Genomic DNA, 7682 nt, shown 5'->3' with positions numbered 1-7682 from the left:
TGGGGTGAAAACTAAAGTTTCACTATGTACCAAGTAATTTTCTTTTTAGTACTGGCAATTGAACCCAGGGCCTTGCCCATGCTAGGCAAATTTTCAACCACTGAACTGGGCTTTTCTAAAATTTTATTTTGAGTGAGGGTCTTGCTAAGTTATCCAGGATGTTCTTGAACATACCATCCTCCTGTCTCAGATTTTCAAGTCATAAATTCACATCATTCTTACGTGTCACAAAATATCATTCTTCTTTCGAGTTTTTAGAACCATTTTTTTAAAAAAAACTAATTCTTATGGATCATACAAAAAAAATGCAGTTGGCCCTTGGGCTATGGTCTTCCTACTGCTGTCTTAAACCAATTTCTTCTATTTTATTTTATGACAAGGTCTCATAAGCTTCCAAGACCAGCATTGAATTTGTGATCTTCCTTCCTCAGCCTCATGAATGGTTGGAAATAAAGACGCAAGCCACTACACATAGCTGTACTAAGTAATTTTATTGATGAATCACTTAATGCTACCTAGAATTTTGGATAGAATTAAGATTGGCACCACATTAACAGGATTCTCAATACTACTTTTGGTTTCCCAAAAGTCTCAAGCTTTTTCTCCCCATATTAGTTTGCAAGGTGGTTTAAACAACAGACATCTATTTTCCTACAGTTCTGGAGGCTGGATGTCCAAGATCAAGGTGTCAGCAGGCTTGGTTTCTTCTAAGGCCTCTCTTCTTGGCCTATCGATGATGGTATTCTCCCTATCATCACAGGACCTTCCCTCTTTGTGTGTCTGTATTCCCTTTTCTTATCAGGACACCATCCACTTTATGGTCCATATCTGGAATATCCCCCAAAGTCTCATGTGGTGAGGGCTTGGTCCCCAACTTGTGGCACTGTTGGGAGGCAGTAGAAATTTTAGCAGGTGGGGCCTAGTTGGAGGAAATCAGTCACACGAGTGTTCTCCTGATGAGTATTCTGTGACCACAGCCCTCTCTCTCCTTCCTAGTTCCCATGAGATGAGCAGCTCTTCTCTGCCATGTATTCACACCATGATATTCTGTTGCACCATTGGATTCTAATGATGGGGTCAAGTGACCATGGACTGAAACCTCTGAAAACATGAACCAAAATAAACCTTTCTTCAAGTTGTTTTTCTCAGGTACATTGTCACAGTGATGGGAAGCTGACTAATACGAGGGTCTACCCTAAGGACCTCAACATAACTAAATCACACCTTTAAAGATCTAATCTCCCCAGTCATATTATGAGGTACTGGAGGCTGGGACTTTAACATATGAATGAGGATGAGGTGCACAGCACAGCCACCAACACTTCCCAAGCCCTTGTGAACAGTATTTTCCCTGTTACTGTCTCTACTCTGTACTCTCCACTTGCCTGATGCCCTCTTTCCCTTTGGACTCGGCTTGGTCTAGAAGGCTCCTTCAGCCTGCAGCCTGTCGGCCTTCCCCTCCCTGCATGGTGCTTCCACAGCACTTGGTGAAGCACTTCTCACACTGCCCTGATGCTGGCTTTATCTGGAAAAATCAGAATGTTCCCAACCTGGTGTGATGGTGCATACCTGTTATTCCAGTGACTCGGGAGGCTGAAGCAGGAGGATCATAAGTTTGAGTCTCAGCAACTTAGGGAGACCCTCAGTCAATTAGTGCAGCCCTGTCTCAAAATAAAAAATAAAAGTCTGGGGATGTCACTCAGAAGTAAAGCACCCCTAGGTTCAATCCCCAGTACCATACACACACACACACACACACACACACAAATCAGTCTTCCCCACCTCCTCCTTAGCCCTTCCTCTACCCCCTCTAAGGAAAGAATAATAATTCAGTTCAGTCTTTAATCGAATGAGCAAGGGAAACCAATGTTAAAGGATATTTTTGAATGTAAAACGACTCTAAAAAATGAAATATGTCAAATATTTTTTACTTAATTCATTAATTAACAAGGAAATAAGATGCTGCAATTGGCTCATCGGAGCATCCAAAAGAGTAGTTAAATATGTAAGTCATCAGGAATGTTGAAGAGAATTTGCTTAATAGATGCAAAACCATTCATTATCCATAGGGCAATAATCCCTTGCATTCTGCCAGAAACAGATCACATTTTTATGAAAAAAATATTTTGTATCACTATCAGTTTTTTATGACCTTGAATTTATTGGTAACTTTCTAGTAAATGTGAATAGATTAAACATGCTACAAAAGATAAAATGATCTTTTAAAAAAGTTAAATATCAGCAAGGCTATAGGAAATTGCTTTGCTCAAGCTATGATACAGTGAAACAAGTTGTTTCTACTTTTGGGGAGTGAAATTCTTGTATAGTATAGGAACTATAAAGATTTTTTTACTTTGAGTTTATAATTTTTACCTCTTGATCCTTGCGGAAGAGAGCTGTAAGTAAAAGTTGAGAGATTTGTTTGTTTTTTTTTTCCTCCTTCTTTAAATAGAAATTCTGTAAAACAGTAAAGCACAAGGTCACTGTACTTTGGTATCCTGCTAACAGAATGTTACATAAAAAGAAGAGGGGAGCTCTCTATTGTGCATCACTGCTCTGAGCTCAACAGCCCAGAGCATGAGGGTGTGGGAGTACCCAGTCAGTGGAGGACCAGGGGGGAAAGGGAGGAATCTGTGAGCAGCACAAGACCCCTCATCACACATCTTTTGAGCATCTGTAAAACAAAGAATTTCCAGAAATATTTGGTTAGAAAGACTTTGCAGGGGGCTGAGGTTATGGAATGAAACAGGTTACAGTTGATTTTTAGATAAAAGAATTGTAGGTATTAGTTTTGAAATCATACCAAAAGTAAATAAAATTTATAATCTACATTTTTCTTGTTTGTAATGTTATTTAAAGATTTTTAAAATTTGGTTTTTAAAAATTTCTGTCTTTCTTCTCTTTATTTACTGAACATGTATTCAGTAGGCTGCCTGGGGAAATGGGACGGAAATATAGCTGCTGTTAGCCTTCTGTCCAGACAGGGGAGGTGTGTGCATCTGCCCCCCTACCCTCTGAGCAGAGTGAAAACTGCAAGGCTAAGTTCATTCTACCAGACTCCAAGCACAGATCTACTCTAAGTCTTAGGTTTCAATCTGCCTGCCTTGATAAACAAATGAGTCTTGTATTTTTCAACATTAACTAATGTGTAAATCTTTAGAGGGGGAAAAAAAGTGCTCATGGGGGCTGGGGTTGTGGCTCAGGGGTAGAGTGCTTGCCTAGCACATGTGAGGCACTGGGTTTGATCCTCAGCACCACATAAAAATGAAATAAAGATATTGTGTCCACCTACAACTGGAAAATAAATATTTTTTTTAAAAAGTGCTCAAGGAATTTCTACATTAATATTTTTTATGGTATCTAAATATAAACATAAATCTGCTTATGGCTCTTACATAAAGATAAAATGAAAACAACTTGTACATTAAGTGCAAACAAAATACAAGGCTATTGAAAATTAAATTAAAAACAACATTTAGGGGCTAGGGTGGAACTCAGAAGTAGAGTGCTTGTTTACTATGTGTGAAACGCTGGGTTCAATCCCCTAGCACTGCAAAGATAAATAAATATAAAATAAAATACCAGTTAAATATGATAAATAATGATTTGCACAAGCAAAACGGCTGATCTTAAGTTTAGTGCTCGAAACAAGTAACCTCTGATATAGTTCTAAGTTTAGTTTATTTTTAGTATTTTAAATAAAAACATTAAAGAAGAGACCATTTTCACAAGTAGAAATTATAAAATGGTATTAATACTGACTACCAAATCTTTGACTCAAGTATAGAAGCTGAGCGTGGTGGCACATGCCTATAATCCCAGAAATTCGGGAGGCAAGGCAGAGGAATGCAAGTCCAAGGTCAACCTAGTGAGACCCTGTCTCAAGATGAAATTCAAAAGGGCTTTAGGTGTCAGTGGTAGAGCACCGCTGGGTTCAGTTTCTAGTAACATAAAAAAAAAAAAAAAGAATGCCATATTCTACTGTCAGTTCTAGTCCCTGGTAATAATAGACTGTTGTCTCAAGGTGGGACATGTGCAGTTGGTGCCCGTGCAGTGCATCCATGCACAAAACAAGCACGGTGGGATTGCTGTGATATGTGCCCTATGACGATTCCCTTTCCTCATCTTCTCTAATCGAACCACCGCCAAAGCTTTAGGGCAGCACTCAGTAACATCACTTGCCCTTTGCTGGGTTTTAGTATAAACACGCAGACAATCTTGGGTTCTGAGGGTAGATGGCAACTTAATTATAAAGTCCTTACTCAGATAGTCAGAACTAAACCTACTGTGTAGAATGAAATGACAGCAGAACCTTGATGGCATCCATTAAATGGAAACTATCTAACCCTTGAGGATATATCTATGAATCTCCGCCCCATGTTGATAAAACACATTTTTAGTTGATGATCCAAGAGAGAGAGAGAAAGAGGTTTCTTTAAACATCCGTGGGCCTTCAAGAAGGGCATTAGGCATCAAGAGGGAATAAATGTTACCTACTCTGGGAGAGTTGAGGGCTAAGCCTTTCATTTTTGTTTGTTTGCTTTGAAATGCCAGTCTTAAGTTAATATTTAATCCTGAGCTAAGGAAGGTAGATTGTCTACCAAATAGAGTTCATTTCCTGATGTTGAAATCAGTTCTTATTGACTTCTACTTGCCTCTTACTCTGAGAAGCCTTTTGATCCTGGTTTGGAATGTTTAAAAATCAGCCACATGAAGCTCCATTTGTTTGTTGGGAGATGGAGCAGAGCATGTGCTTTGGTCTGAGAGCAGCAATGGGAAAGGTCAGTCCTCTTGTTCCATCAGAACTCACATCTGTTAACCTCCAGGGCATCACACCCAAACCATCTGCTTGACCAGTATTTGCTAGGAGGATTGGGAGTGTGGTGAAAGGGGTAGAGGGTGAATTGGAAACTCCCAATTCTGCAATACTAAGGAATGAACCCAGGGGCATTTTACCACTGAGATACATCCTCATTCTTTTTTATTTTTTTTATTTTGAGATAGGATCTCACTAAAGTTTCCTGGGCTGGCGTTGAACCTGTGATCCTCCTGGCTCAGCTTCCAGAGTCACTGGGATCATAGGTATGCGCCATCACAATGGCTTCAAAACCTTCCATAGGCTTCTCAGGATGCTCAGAAGAATCCAGGTTCAATTGGTACATGAAATCCATGGTGAGACTATTTCTATCCTCTTTAGATTGAAGGATAGTTAAAAGTGAAACTGTGGGTTACTGGAGCAAAGCTAAATAATTTTCTTTCTCTTGAAATTTTGTAGAAAGGATTAAGAAAAACCTTGAGACCTTGTAAATGCATGCAATTTGGCCATGAAAGTAAAATATCTTGGGTGATCAAAACATAAGTAAGTACCTCAAATACTTTTTCTTTTTCTTTTTCTTTTCTTTTTTTTTTGGTCATGGGGTGCTTTACCACTGAGCTAAATCTCCAATGCCCTCCCCACTTTTATATTTTGAGACAGGATCCCACTAAGTTGTTGAGGCTGTCCTTGAACTTGAGATCCTCCTGCCTCAGCCTTTCCAGTCACTGGGATTATGTGCATGTGCCACCATGCTCAGCTCAAATACTCTTCATTCAAATAGTCAACATGACCCCATGGGAAGGGAGTAAAGAGCATTTCTACATTGAGAGAGACATCACTATCTCCCATCCTGTAACTAAGTTCTGTCTTTGTAAGCAGAACTAGCATAGAAAATAGACTTTCTGTGCATTTATATTCATAATCCTCCATTCCTGACACATTGGAAATTAAAATATACTGTGGTTCGGTCTCAGCCCTGGAGATTTGTATTCAATTGGTCTGAAGGTGGAGTCCAATGACTGATATGGTTTGAAAGTCTCCCAGCTGGTTTAATGTGAAGAAATCTGAGGATCACTGATTTGGAGGAAAATCATGATGTTTTTGTATAGCTGATGATTACTTCTAATCTCAGAAGCTAATATTCAAAATAACCCTCTAGGTTGAGAGAGGAGGTATTAGAAGACAGACTTTTTTTTACAAGAGTGATTCAGTGAAGGAAAGAAATAATATCTAGACTGGGTTTCTCAACCTCAATACTTGACATCTGGGGCCAGATAATTCTTTGTTGAGCTGTGGGGGCTGCTCTGTGCATTAACTGCATCCCTGGCTTCTAATCCCTAGCTGCTATGTTGTTCCCCATGTTCCCCATGAGACAACCAAAATGTCAGTTATTGCCAGATGTCCCCTGAGATGTAAAATTTTCTCCCATTCCCATCTGAGAATCACCAATATAGACAGAGTGTTGATTTTCTCTCCATCTTTATATAAATCTGTTCTATCTTCCCTAAAGTTAAAAATCTGGTTAAGTTTAAATCCATATGAAACTGACAGAAAAGTTACCAGCTATGCTGAAGGCCAGGAGAGTTCTGTCTAATGATGTAAACAGCCATTTTCATGAACGCTTTGGAATCTGGGAAGCATTCAAAATGAAAGTTTTTTGTCTTTTTAAATGAGGAGTTGAGAATCTTACTATAATTTTATCTTTTGGAGGGAAATAAGAGCTTAGATCTAAGATTAGCTTTTTTTCAAAATACAAACCACAATAAAACCAAAATATTTTAAATAAAATATAACAAAATGGATAAAAAATTAAAGCCACAAGAGCTTTTTGAAACAGAAATATTCAAGAGACTTAAGAGAATAATTTTGATACAATTTGTTTTAAATTTACTTCTTAAAATATCATTAGATTGACTAACATCTCTCTTTTTCTTTTGACCAAAAGGAATAAGCAATCTCTGAACTAATATAAGATGAAAAGACTTGGGGCTTGGAGCGTATGGCAAGCATGCTGCCTTGGGTTAGATCCCAATACCCCCTCCTCCAAAGGCAAAAACCTAAAAATGAGTGTCAGTGAAGTAATTTGAATAGTTCTGTGACAAACCTCAGCAGGATCATTAGTTTCCTCATTTCAGAATTACTTGGTTGACATCAGATACTGCAGCAGGTACCATGGCAACAGAATTTGATATGAGAAGCTACAGGCTTAAAAATAAATTGGAAGCTGAAGTATTAGGGTTAAATATTACTTTTCTTATGGTGCCTAGGGTTTTGTGGATGTATACAAGCTGGAGCTTATTGGTCACATAGTGTGTGCCAAGCCCTGTGCTAAATCCTTCACTCCTATTATCACGTTTCACCTTCATCATGGCGCCTAAGGTAGTTAGACTTATTGTCTCTATTTTATAGTTGAGGAATCAGGAGCTGAGCTTGGAGTGTTAACTGTCCCATGATCTCAATGCTGGGGAAGAGTGTTAAGTGCTCATCTCAGAAGTTCCCAGATTTTTGGTTCCTAGTGCACTTGGTGTTTCAGTAATTCTTTCACAGTGCACAAAGGCCAAAAGAAACACTTAACATTTATTAGTTAGTGTCAAACAACTTTACAATGATTTCTGTCCTAACCACTTAGTAATCTTTCACAAAGGTAATATACATAAATTGAAAGAAAAAAATATATTTTATTTCATTCTTCAGTGACCACAGTTCCATAGTAAGAGGTAGACCCATTAAGTGCACAGAGCTTTTCAAACTCAGAATCAAATCCGACTATGACACCCTCATTTTCTGATCCACACTGAGTTTTGCACAGTACCTGCTTTTAGTACAGCAACTGCCAAAGGCCTAGTGTTGCCAACACATGGCATTA

At 38.6% G+C, this 7682-nt stretch overlaps 2 long non-coding RNA genes across 2 annotated transcripts; one reads left to right on the top strand and one right to left on the bottom strand.

Moving 5' to 3' along the window:
- Positions 1-472: 472 nt before the first annotated feature.
- On the bottom strand, positions 473-1619 carry LOC125613363. Its single transcript, XR_007343913.1, has 2 exons — positions 1570-1619; positions 473-1101 (listed from the first exon to the last, which is right to left on the bottom strand). It is a non-coding gene; the product is annotated as an uncharacterized LOC125613363 (long non-coding RNA).
- A 3037-nt stretch (positions 1620-4656) lies between these two features.
- LOC107137812 lies at positions 4657-5789 on the top strand. Its single transcript, XR_001502928.2, has 4 exons — positions 4657-4781; positions 5005-5172; positions 5276-5359; positions 5477-5789. It is a non-coding gene; the product is annotated as an uncharacterized LOC107137812 (long non-coding RNA).
- Positions 5790-7682: the final 1893 nt, after the last annotated feature.

The sequence above is a fragment of the Marmota marmota genome, unplaced genomic scaffold, assembly GCF_001458135.2.
Source record: "Marmota marmota marmota unplaced genomic scaffold, marMar, whole genome shotgun sequence".
In the NCBI taxonomy this organism is placed as follows: Eukaryota; Metazoa; Chordata; class Mammalia; order Rodentia; family Sciuridae; genus Marmota; species Marmota marmota.
This window is presented reverse-complemented; position numbering and strand designations above follow the sequence as displayed.